This window comes from Ascaphus truei, unplaced genomic scaffold (assembly GCF_040206685.1).
Source record: "Ascaphus truei isolate aAscTru1 unplaced genomic scaffold, aAscTru1.hap1 HAP1_SCAFFOLD_340, whole genome shotgun sequence".
Lineage (NCBI taxonomy): Eukaryota > Metazoa > Chordata > Amphibia > Anura > Ascaphidae > Ascaphus > Ascaphus truei.
Genome location: NW_027456399.1, coordinates 24,678 through 37,612, shown reverse-complemented (window position 1 = coordinate 37,612; position 12,935 = coordinate 24,678). Strand labels below are relative to the sequence as shown.

Here is a 12,935-nt window from a genome sequence, read left to right as displayed (position 1 = left end):
TTCTGGTGTATGAGTTTCCGGGCGTACCAGCGAGCAGGGGTTTCTGGTGTATGAGTTTCCGGGCGTACCAGCGAGCAGGGGTTTCTGGTGTATGAGTTTCCGGGCGTACCAGCGAGCAGGGGTTTCTGGTGTATGAGTTTCCGGGCGTACCAGCGAGCAGGGGTTTCTAGTGTATGAGTTTCCGGGCGTGCCAGCGAGCAGGGGTTTCTGGGGTATGAGTTTCCAGGCGTGCCAGCGAGCAGGGGTTTCTGGTGTATGAGTTTCCGGGCGTGCCAGCCAGGAGGGGTTTCTGGTGTATGAGTTTCCAGGCGTGCCAGCCAGCAGGGGTTTCTGGGGTATGAGTTTCCGGGCGTGCCAGCCAGCAGGGGTTTCTGGGGTATGAGTTTCCGGGCGTGCCAGCCAGCAGGGGTTTCTGGGGTATGAGTTTCAAGGTGGGTTTTGCGGAGGAACTGTTGACAGAATGTACCTAGGAGGTTGGGGTCCGGAGTTGTCGGTTCCCCCATAAATGTACCCGGGAATCATGCCTGATCCTCGGACACATGTAGGCACATTGTCCCGGCAATACCTCCCCTTGAAAACGCGAGCGCGACTCACCACTAGGCTGCCCTGCTTCAGCACAGCCCAGAAAGGAGAATGAGGCACAGGGATAAAACATGTATTCTTGTAGCTGAGGGAATCCCCAGGTTAAAGGGGGTACCCCAGCTACTGCCAAGGTGACCCACAACCAGTATAGGGTTTGTGGGTGCCCCAACCATATATAAGGTTGAGGGGGGACTCTGAGAGTCCAGACTGAGTCCAAGGGAAAGTTTGTGGGGAATAAGGCAGGTAGAAATAAAACTACAATATTTTTCCTTTTCTGTACCCAGAGACTCAGAAGTGTATTAAATATTTAATATATTGAGTTCTCTGCACCTAGGAAAGTTTAGTTTTCGACCCCAGTCCAAAATTAAGTGTGTCTTTTTGTCTGTATTTCGTGTATCATTGTGTGTATGCGAATTTATGCCAAATAAATTGCAATTTATTCAATGACTTTGTTTTGCTCATTGAATGATCCCGGTAAAAAGGTGTAAATAACCTGGTCTCCCGAGACAGCCATTACCAAACCGCTCGCCTCTCTAATCACCTCTATCCTGTCTGCAGGCCATATCCCTAAGACCTGGAAAACTGCCAGAGTTGTCCCAATCTTCAAAAGTGGGGACAAAAACACTGTCTCAAACTACAGACCAATCTCTCTTCTCCCAATCCTATCCAAAGTCATGGAAAAATGTGTCCACTCCCAATTAAGAGATTACTATAACAAGACAAATTTCCCTAGCCAATTCCAGTCTGGGTTTCGCCCCAAACACTTCACCGTAACTACCCTGCTAAAAGTTTGCAACGAGACCCAGTGTGGGATGGAACGGGGACAACTCACTGGTGCAGTATTCCTAGATTTTGCAAAGGCTTTTGACACAGTTGATCATGCTATCCTGCTTAACAAACTCCAGAGCTCTGGAATAGGGAAACATGCTTTAAACTGGTTTCAGTCCTACCTATCAGGAAGATCCCAACATGTGTCCATCTCAGGCTCTAACTCCAACCCCCTGGATATCACCTGTGGTGTCCCGCAAGGCTCTGTTCTGGGGCCCCTACTCTTCTCAGTGTTCATTAATGATCTTTAAATTCTTTCAAATCTAAGGCTGTCTCACATTTTAATCTGGTCTGTAACTGTTACATGCGCCCATAATATATATTTTCTTTAACTGTGCACGCAATGTCTTGTATATAATGTATACCCTGCTCATTTATGTAACTGTACTTGTAACCATGTATTATTTGTCTTACTCTGTGCCCAGGACATACGTGATAACGAGAGGTAACTCTCAATGTATTACTTCCTGGTAACACACATTATAAATAAATAAATAAATAAATAAATCTTCCCACAGCTTCTCAGTGTTCATTAATGATCTTCCCACAGCTTGCAAGGAAGCCTCAATTCACATGTATGGAGATGACACAATCCTATATGCACACCGCCATAGCCTCTCCGACCTTCAACACATACTTCAGTCTGACTTTTTGAGACTTGAAAATTGGATTTCCCAAAACAAACAGTTTTGTAAGCACTGACACGACTGTAAGGCTAAGGCACCGCTCCCTCCGTCAGCGCCCGCACTGCAGACAGGCGGGGCGCTGACATACACAGACCGCGATATGCGGTCTGTAGGGAGCGGGAGCCGGAGCGGGAGGTGGGCGGGAGTGGGAGGGGGGGCGTGGCTTGAGCGGAGGGACCTGCTACTCTCCCCCCCCCTCCCTCCACGGGCTCGGGCTGGCACTCATACACACACGCAGACACTCTCTCTCTCACACACACACACGCACTCATACACACACACACAGACAGGCACTCACATACTCAGGCACACACATACACAAACACAGATAGGCACACACACACACACACACACACACACACACACACACACACTCATATACACACGCAGGCACTCTCACACACACACACACACGCACGCAGGCACTCATACACACACACACACAGACAGAGGCAGGCACTCACGCACACACAAACACACAGACACACACACACACAGACAGAGGCAGGCACTCACGCACACACATACACACACACACACAGACAGACACACAGACAGACAGAGGCAGGCACTCACGCACTCAGGCACACACATACACAGATAGGCACTCAGACACACACATACACACACACAGACAGGCACTCATGCTGCTTTCCCTCCACACACTCCTCCCCGCTCCCCGAAGCCTGTCCTCCTCCCGAAGCCTCCCCTCCTCATTGGCTCACAGCCACACCACGTGACGCATCAACGCTAGGGATCACCATTCTCTTGTATCCCGTAGCGGCTGACGCGTCACAGCGTGTAGTGAGCTGTGCAGCCAGGGGGGACCGGGACCGGCTCGGGAGGATTCCCCTGCTGGTGGGGAACTCGCGTGTGGCCGCCCGCGCCGCCGGGCGCAGCGGGACCGAGGCCTAACAATGGGATTTGGGACCAAGGCTAAATTTCTAAAACTACCAGTGACTGAGCTCCAGATCAGAACGAACGCTAACACCACCCTAACCCCTGTCACTTGTTTGAAATACCTGGGCTTATGGTTTGACTCCCACTTGACAATCGGGATGCACATTGATACCCTGACATCCAAAACCTATGCCAAACTAGGGGTACTTTACAGGAACAAATACATACATAAAAGAGAGCGCAAAAAAGAGGGATTGTAATTTTTAAGAATAGCACTTTATGTAAATTAGGAACAATACATTCACTTACATGACAAATAATAAGATGGTGCCGCGCCGTTCCCGATCTCCCTGTCCCCCCAACCCGTCAGGTGAAAATAACACGTGGGACGGTGCGCCGCCAGACGCAGGCGCCGGGTCCCTGCTTTGCCGGTTTGTGTTCGGCGCTCGGCAGCCCCCATACCTATACTCTGCAGTTCCTTCTGCGGCCTCGGCGAGCGGGGACCTTAATCCTCCAGCGGGACTGCTTGTTTCTTCCTCCGACGGGCTGGGGGGGCAGGGAGACCGGGAACAGCGCGGCACCAGCTTATTATTTGTAATGTAAGTGAATGTATTGTTCGTAATTTACATAAAGTGCGATTTTAAAATGTTGCTTTTCCTTTTATGCGTGCGTTCTCGTTGGCCCCGTGTTTGATGGCAGGAAAAGATTGGAGCAGCAGGAGGGACTATTTGAATACTGGACGGTCTGGGACCTGCGCACATCCTATTTCTTCTGTGTACTTTACAGGAACAAATCCTCCCTAAATCTCCTGGTCAGAAAGCTTATCGCACAGCAGATGCTAATGCCAATTATTGACTATGGAGACATAGTATATGGCTCTGCACCTCAAACCCACCTTAGCAAACTTGACACCCTCTACAATTCAATTTGTCGATTTGTTCTCCAATGCAACTACAACACACATCACTGCGAAATGCTCAAAGAACTAGATTGGTCATCACATGAGTCTAGGAGCAAAGTTCACCTTTCCTGTCTCGCCCTCAAATACTTTCTGGGCAAGCTACCCGTCTACCTGAACAAGCTCCTCACCCCTACCACATGCAGTACCTATCACCTGAGATCAGACTCCAAAAGACTGTTCATGGTCCCAAGGTTCAGCAAAGTATCCGGCCGCTCCTCCTCCTCTTACCGTGCACCCCAAAACTGGAACAACCTATCGGAGACTCTCACATCCACCACCAGTTTAAGTGCTTTCATAACTAAGGCTGTCACACATTTTATCCTGGTCTGTAACTGTTACATTCGCCCATAATATATATTATCTGTAACTGTAAAAGACCCACCTTAAGACACACTTGCTTAAAGAAGCATATGAATAGCACTGTGGATATTCTGAACACATGATACATAATGCTTGGCCCCCTGCAGACGCACTTACCAGAACTCCCTCCTCCTGTCTCTGTACGTTCTCCCTACCTACCAAGTAGACTGTAAGCTCCTCGGGGCAGGGACTCCTCTTCCTTAATGTCTAAAGCACTTATTCCCATGATCTGTTATTTATATTATCTGTTATTTATTTGATTACCCCATGTATTACTGCTGTGAAGCGCTATGTACATTAATGGCGCTATATAAATAAAGACATACAATACAATACAATACTGTGCAAGCAATGTCTTGTATATAATGTATACTCTGCTCACTTAGTGTAACTATGTATTTGTAACCATGTATTATCTGTCACCTTAACTCTGTGCCCAGGACATACGTGAGAACAAGAGGTAACTCTCACTGTATTACTTCCTGGTAACACACATTATAAATAAATAAATACACATAACCCCAGGACTGTGTGAGCCTGTCCCTGATACTCTGCAGTCAGGTCACCCTACATCACATATACACCCAGGACTGTGTGAGCCTGTCCCTGATACTCTGCAGTCAGGTCACCCTACATCACATATACACCCAGGACTGTGTGAGCCTGTCCCTGATACTCTGCAGTCAGGTCACCCTACATTACATATACACCCAGGACTGTGTGAGCCTGTCCCTGATACTCTGCAGTCAGGTCACCCTACATCACATATACACCCAGGACTGTGTGAGCCTGTCCCTGATACTCTGCAGTCAGGTCACCCTACATCACATATACACCCAGGACTGTGTGAGCCTGTCCCTGATACTCTGCAGTCAGGTCACCCTACATCACATATACACCCAGGACTGTGTGAGCCTGTCCCTGATACTCTGCAGTCAGGTCACCCTACATCACATATACACCCAGGACTGTGTGAGCCTGTCCCTGATACTCTGCAGTCAGGTCACCCTACATCACATATACACCCAGGACTGTGTGAGCCTGTCCCTGATACTCTGCAGTCAGGTCATCCTACATCACATATACACCCAGGACTGTGTGAGCCTGTCCCTGATACTCTGCAGTCAGGTCACCCTACATTACATATACACCCAGGACTGTGTGAGCCTGTCCCTGATACTCTGCAGTCAGGTCACCCTACATCACATATACACCCAGGACTGTGTGAGCCTGTCCCTGATACTCTGCAGTCAGGTCACCCTACATTACATATACACCCAGGACTGTGTGATCCTGTCCCTGATACTCTGCAGTCAGGTCACCGTACATTACATATACACCCAGGACTGTGTGAGCCTGTCCCTGATACTCTGCAGTCAGGTCACTGTACATTACTTATACACCCAGGACTGTGTGAGCCTGTCCCTGATACTCTACATTACATATACACACAGGACTGTGTGAGCCTGTCCCTGATACTCTACATTACATATACACCCAGGACTGTGTGAGCCTGTCCCTGATACTCTACATTACATATACACCCAGGACTGTGTGAGCCTGTCCCTGATACTCTAGATTACATATACACCCAGGACTGTGTGAGCCTGTCCCTGATACTCTGCATTACATATACACCCAGGACTGTGTGAGCCTGTCCCTGATACTCTGCAGTCAGGTCACCCTACATTACATATACACCCAGGACTGTGTGAGCCTGTCCCTGATACTCTACATTACATATACACAGCCAGGACTGTGTGAGCCTGTCCCTGATACTCTGCATTACATATACACCCAGGACTGTGTGAGCCTGTCCCTGATACTCTGCATTACATATACACCCAGGACTGTGTGAGCCTGTCCCTGATACTCTACATTACATATACACCCAGGACTGTGTGAGCCTGTCCCTGATACTCTGCATTACATATACACCCAGGACTGTGTGAGCCTGTCCCTGATACTCTGCATTACATATACACCCAGGACTGTGTGAGCCTGTCCCTGATACTCTACATTACATATACACCCAGGACTGTGTGAGCCTGTCCCTGATACTCTGCATTACATATACACCCAGGACTGTGTGAGCCTGTCCCTGATACTCTGCATTACATATACACCCAGGACTGTGTGAGCCTGTCCCTGATACTCTGCATTACATATACACCCAGGACTGTGTGAGCCTGTGCTTCAAACTCATAGATCTACCAACTGGGTTCTAGATTAATTGGTTACTAGTTGCGCGTCAAACAACTCCCAAAACAGTCCCTACGGCTGGGTCCGTAGAGGGGGAAGCCGCGCTGAGCCGTGCGGACGCTCCGCGCTGAGCCGTGCGGACGCTCCGCGCTGAGCCCTGGACATCCTTAATGAGGATGTCTTGAGAGGGGGCTCCCGCGAGCGTCCGCAGGCGTGCTGAGGCGCAGGGATATTCAGCCGACAGCCGAAACTGTTTCTCAGCGCGCTGTCGGCTGAAAACCTCCAATCAGAGCGAAGCAGCGTCATGACGTCGACGCCGTGACGTTAGCGATTTGCGAGCTATTGGCCCAGCGATGTCACTGCCCATTCTCCCCCCGCCCCCCGATCGCGCACGCTGGTTTGCCAGCCAGTCCATGGAATTGCTCCTGACCGAGCAGGCGAGCCTCAGCGTCAGCGCGGAGGAGCGCGGTTGGAGCGCGGCTGGACCCCTCTATGGCCTCAGCCTAAGATTACAACTCCCATAACACAGCTCTGATTTTCACAACACGTACCACATTACTAATCATCACAAACATTATATTAACTACATGTTATGGGGCACAGGTCAGGGTTCTGGATTCTAGTTCTCCTGGGATCCCGTGTTCTTCATATGTTATCTGTCTCTCTCCTTTCTCTGGATTTCTCATTCTCTATTTGGAATCCTGTGACTCTCTTTCTCCCTCTGGATCCATCTGTCTCTCTGGGTCCATCATTCTGTGTCTGAATAGCTCTCAGATTCTCCATTTCTCTAGATCCCTGATGCTCTGTCTCTCCCCTTCTCAATCTGTCTCCTCCTCTCTGGGTCACTGATTCTCTCTCCACCTCTCCGAGTCCCTGATTCACTCAGTCTCTCTCTGGGTTATTGATTCCCTCTCTCTTTGGGTTCCTGATTCCCTCTCTCTTTGGGTTCCTGATTCCCTCTCTCTTTGGGTTCCTGATTCCCTCTCTCTCTGGGTTCCTGATTCCCTCTCTCTCTGGGTTCCTGATTCCCTCTCTCTCTGGGTTCCTGATTCCCTCTCTCTCTGGGTTCCTGATTCCCTCTCTCTTTGGGTTCCTGATTCCCTCTCTCTTTGGGTTCCTGATTCCCTCTCTCTCTCTCTGGGTTCCTGATTCCCTCTCTCTCTGGGTTCCTGATTCCCTCTCTCTCTGGGTTCCTGATTCCCTCTCTCTTTGGGTTCCTGATTCCCTCTCTCTCTGGGTTCCTGATTCCCTCTCTGTCTCTCTCTCTCTCTCTGGGTTCTTGATTCTCTGTCTCTCTCTGGGTTCTTGATTCCCTGTCTCTCTCTGGGTTCCTGATTTCCTCTCTCTCTCTGGGTCCCAGATTCCCTCTCTCTCTCTGGGTTTCTGATTCCCTCCCTCTCTCTGGGTTCTTGATTCCCTCCCTCTCTCTCTCTCTGGGTTCCTGATTCCCTCTCTCTCTCTCTCTCTGGGTTCCTGATTCCCCCTCTCTCTCTCTGGGTCCCTGATTCCCTCGATCTCTGTCTGTGTTTCTGATTCCCTTGGTCTCTCGCTAATTTTATGATTCACTCTATATCCCTGCGTTCCTGATTCACTCTGGGTCTCTATGGGTTCCTGATTCTCTCTGGGTCTCATTTGCGTCCCTGATTCTCTCTGGGTTCCTGATTCTCTCTGGGGCTAATTTGGGTTCCTGAATATCTGGGTTTCTAATTTCTCTCTCTTTGGGTCCCTTATTCCTTCTCTCTTTTGGTCCCTGATTCACTCTGGGTCCCTGATTCTCTCTGGGTTTCTGATACTCTCTGGGTTCCTGATTTCCTCCGTATCTCTGGATTCCTGATTCCCTCAGTATCTCTGGGTTCCTGATTCCCTCAGTATCTCTGGGTTCCTGATTCCCTCAGTATCTCTGAGTTCCCACAGTATCTCTGGGTTCCGGATTCTCTCAGAATCTCTGAGTTCCCTCAGTATCTCTGGATTCCTGATTGTCTCTGGGTTCCCTCAGTATCTCTGGGTTCCTGGTTCCCTCAGTATCTCTGGGTTCCTTCAGTATCTCTGGGTTCCTGGTTCCCTCAGTATCTCTGGGTTCCTGATTCCCTCAGGAGCTCTGGTTCCCCTCAGTATCTCTGGTTCCCCTCAGTATCTCTGGGTTCCCTCAGTATCTCTGGGTTCCCTCAGTATCTCTGGGTTCCTGATTCCCTCAGTATCTGTGGTTCCCCTCAGTATCTCTAGGTTCCCTCAGTATCTCTGGGTTCCTGATTCCCTCAGTGTCTCTGGGTACCCTCGGTATATCTGGGTTCCTGATTCCCTCAGTGTCTCTGGGTTCCTGATTCCCTCGGTATCTCTGGGTTCCTGATTCCCTCAGTGTCTCTGGGTTCCCCTCAGTGTCTCTGGGTTCCTGATTCCCTCAGTGTCTCTGGGTTCCCTCAGTATCTCTGTGTTCCTGATTCCCTCAGTATCTATGGGTTCCTGATTCCCTCAGTATCTCTGGGTTCCTGATTCCCTCAGTGTCTCTGGGTTCCCCTCAGTGTCTCTGGGTTCCTGATTCCCTCAGTGTCTCTGGGTTCCCTCAGTTTCTCTGGGTTCATGATTCCCTCAATATCTCTGGGTTCCCTCTGTAACTCTGGGTTCCCTCAGTATCTATGGGTTCCTGATTCCCTCAGTATCTCTGGGTTCCTGATTCCCTCAGTATCTCTGGGTTCCTGATTCCCTCAGTGTCTCTGGGTTCCCCTCAGTGTCTCTGGGTTCCTGATTCCCTCAGTGTCTCTGGGTTCCCTCAGTATCTCTGGGTTCCTGATTCCCTCAGTATCTATGGGTTCCTGATTCCCTCAGTATCTCTGGGTTCCTGATTCCCTCAGTGTCTCTGGGTTCCTGATTCCCTCAGTGTCTCTGGGTTCCCCTCAGTGTCTCTGGGTTCCTGATTCCCTCAGTGTCTCTGGGTTCCCTCAGTTTCTCTGGGTTCATGATTCCCTCAATATCTCTGGGTTCCCTCAGTAACTCTGGGTTCCCTCAGTATCTATGGGTTCCTGATTCCCTCAGTATCTCTGGGTTCCTGATTCCCTCAGTATCTCTGGGTTCCTGATTCCCTCAGTGTCTCTGGGTTCCCCTCAGTGTCTCTGGGTTCCTGATTCCCTCAGTGTCTCTGGGTTCCCTCAGTATCTCTGGGTTCCTGATTCCCTCAGTGTCTCTGGGTTCCCTCAGTATCTCTGGGTTCCTGATTCCCTCAGTATCTCTGGGTTCCTGATTCCCTCAGTATCTCTGGGTTCCTGATTCCCTCAGTATCTCTGGGTTCCCTCAGTATCTCTGGTTCCCTCAGTATCTCTGGGTTCCCTCAGTATCTCTGGGTTCCCTCAGTATCTCTGGGTTCCCTCAGTATCTCTGGTTCCCTCAGTATCTCTGGGTTCCCTCAGTATCTCTGGGTTCCCTCAGTATCTCTGGGTTCCCTCAGTATCTCTGGGTTCCCTCAGTATCTCTGGGTTCCTGATTCCCTCAGTATCTCTGGGTTCCATCAGTATCTCTGGGTTCCCTCAGTATCTCTGGTTCCCTCAGTATCTCTGGGTTCCCTCAGTATCTCTGGGTTCCCTCAGAATCTCTGGTTCCCCTCAGTATCTCTGGTTCCCCTCAGTATCTCTGGTTCCCCTCAGTATCTCTGGGTTCCCTCAGTATCTCTGGTTCCCTCAGTATCTCTGGGTTCCCTCAGTATCTCTGGTTCCCCTCAGTATCTCTGGTTCCCCTCAGTATCTCTGGGTTCCTGATTCCCTCAGTATCTCTGGTTCCCTCAGTATCTCTGGGTTCCCCTCAGTATCTCTGGTTCCCCTCAGTATCTCTGGTTCCCCTCAGTATCTCTGGTTCCCCTCAGTATCTCTGGGTTCCCTCAGTATCTCTGGGTCCCCTCAGTGTCTCTGGGTTCCTGATTCCCTCAGTGTCTCTGGGTTCCCTCAGTATCTCTGGGTTCCTGATTCCCTCAGTGTCTCTGGGTTCCCTCAGTATCTCTGGGTTCCTGATTCCCTCAGTGTCTCTGGGTTCCCTCAGTATCTCTGGGTTCCCCTCAGTATCTCTGGTTCCCCTCAGTATCTTTGGGTTCCCTCAGTATCTCTGGGTCCCCTCAGTGTCTCTGGGTTCCTGATTCCCTCAGTGTCTCTGGGTTCCCTCAGTATCTCTGGGTTCCTGATTCCCTCAGTATCTCTGGTTCCCCTCAGTATCTCTGGGTTCCCTCAGTATCTCTGGGTTCCTGATTCCCTCAGTGTCTCTGGGTTCCCTCAGTATCTCTGGGTTCCTGATTCCCTCAGTGTCTCTGGGTTCCCTCAGTATCTCTGGGTTCCTGATTCCCTCAGTATCTCTGGGTTCCTGATTCCCTCAGTATCTCTGGGTTCCTGATTCCCTCAGTATCTCTGGGTTCCCCTCAGTATCTCTGGGTTCCCCTCAGTATCTCTGGTTCCCTCAGTATCTCTGGGTTCCCTCAGTATCTCTGGTTCCCCTCAATATCTCTGGGTTCCCCTCAGTATCTCTGGGTTCCCTCAGTATCTCTGGTTCCCCTCAGTATCTCTGGGTTCCCCTCAGTATCTCAGGTTCCCTCAGTATCTCTGGGTTCCCTCAGTATCTCTTATTCCCCTCAGTATCTCTGGGTTCCCCTCAGTATCTCTGGTTCCCTCAGTATCTCTGGGTTCCCTCAGTATCTCTGGGTTCCCTCAGTATCTCTGGTTCCCCTCAGTATCTCTGGGTTCCCTCAGTATCTCTGGGTTCCCCTCAGTATCTCTGGGTTCCCTCAGTATCTCTGGGTTCCCTCCGTATCTCTGGGTCCCCTCAGTATCTCTGGGTTCCCTCAGTATCTCTGGGTTCCTGATTCCCTCAGTATCTCTGGTTCCCTCAGTATCTCTGGGTTCCTGATTCCCTCAGTATCTCTGGTTCCCCTCAGTATCTCTGGGTTCCCTCAGTATCTCTGGTTCCCCTCAGTATCTCTGGGTTCCCCTCAGTATCTCTGGGTTCCCCTCAGTATCTCTGGGTTCCCTCAGTATCTCTGGGTTCCCTCAGTATCTCTGGTTCCCTCAGTATCTCTGGTTCCCCTCAGTATCTCTGGGTCCCCTCAGTATCTCTGGGTTCCCTCAGTATCTCTGGTTCCCTCAGTATCTCTGGTTCCCCTCAGTATCTCTGGGTTCCCCTCAGTATCTCTGGGTTCCCCTCAGTATCTCTGGCTCCCCTCAGTATCTCTGGGTTCCCTCAGTATCTCTGGTTCCCTCAGTATCTCTGGTTCCCCTCAGTATCTCTGGGTCCCCTCAGTATCTCTGGGTTCCCTCAGTATCTCTGGGTCCCCTCAGTATCTCTGGTTCCCTCAGTATCTCTGGTTCCCTCAGTATCTCTGGTTCCCCTCAGTATCTCTGGGTTCCCCTCAGTATCTCTGGGTTCCCCTCAGTATCTCTGGTTCCCCTCAGTATCTCTGGTTCCCCTCAGTATCTCTGGGTTCCCGCAGTATCTCTGGGTTCCCTCAGTATCTCTGGGTTCCCTCAGTATCTCTGGGTTCCTGATTCCCTCAGTATCTCTGGTTCCCCTCAGTATCTCTGGTTCCCCTCAGTATCTCTGGATTCCCTCAGTATCTCTGGTTCCCCTCGGTATCTCTGGGTTCCCTCAGTATCTCTGGTTCCCCTCAGTATCTCTGGGTTCCCCTCAGTATCTCTGGGTTCCCCTCAGTATCTCTGGGTTCCCCTCAGTATCTCTGGGTCCCCTCAGTATCTCTGGGTTCCTGATTGGGTTCCTGGGTGTCACTGGTTCTCCCCCCGGTCCCGGTTCTCACCGCTCTGCCTCGGGTTCGGGCTCAGCAGGGTTCCGGTGCTTCCGCTGCAGGAGGCGGGGAGCGGCCGGGGGCTCATCTCACCCCGCGGGGGGGCTGCCGTGCTGGGGGCGCACACACCCCGTGCCTCCGGTAACTCTCCGGTAACTCTCTCTCCCGGTAAATCCTCCGCTCCGGTCAGTCTCTCCCGCTTCCCCCTCTCCCTCCCTCCCCCCGGTGTCTCCGGTCCCCCCCGGTATCTCTCCCCCCGGTGTCTCCGGTCCCTCCCCCCCCCGGTATCTCTCACAGATGCTGCAGAGGATCCGGATACTCCCACAATGCACCTCGAGCAACTCCAGATACTGCACTGACGTCACAGCCTGCAACACACCCACTGACACAATGTAACACACACACACACACACTCTGACACAATGTAACACACACACACACACACACACACACACACACACACTGACACAAAGTAACACACACACACACACACACACTGCCACAATATAACACACACACACACACACACACACACACACACACACTGACACAATGTAATACACACACACACACACACACACACACACACACACACACACACACTGACACACTGACACAATGTAACACACACACACACAATGTAACACAC

The 12,935-nt window shown here is 50.9% G+C and overlaps 1 protein-coding gene across 1 annotated transcript in view; it reads right to left on the bottom strand.

Annotated features, from left to right (window-relative positions):
* The window catches only part of TTBK1 (tau tubulin kinase 1), a 358,558-nt gene extending 346,077 nt beyond the window's left edge, over positions 1 to 12,481 (bottom strand). The window contains exon 1 of the mRNA XM_075583603.1: positions 12,299 to 12,481. The gene's annotated coding sequence lies outside the window, so the exon portion shown is untranslated. The remainder of the gene's footprint in view (positions 1 to 12,298) is intronic.
* Positions 12,482 to 12,935: the final 454 nt, after the last annotated feature.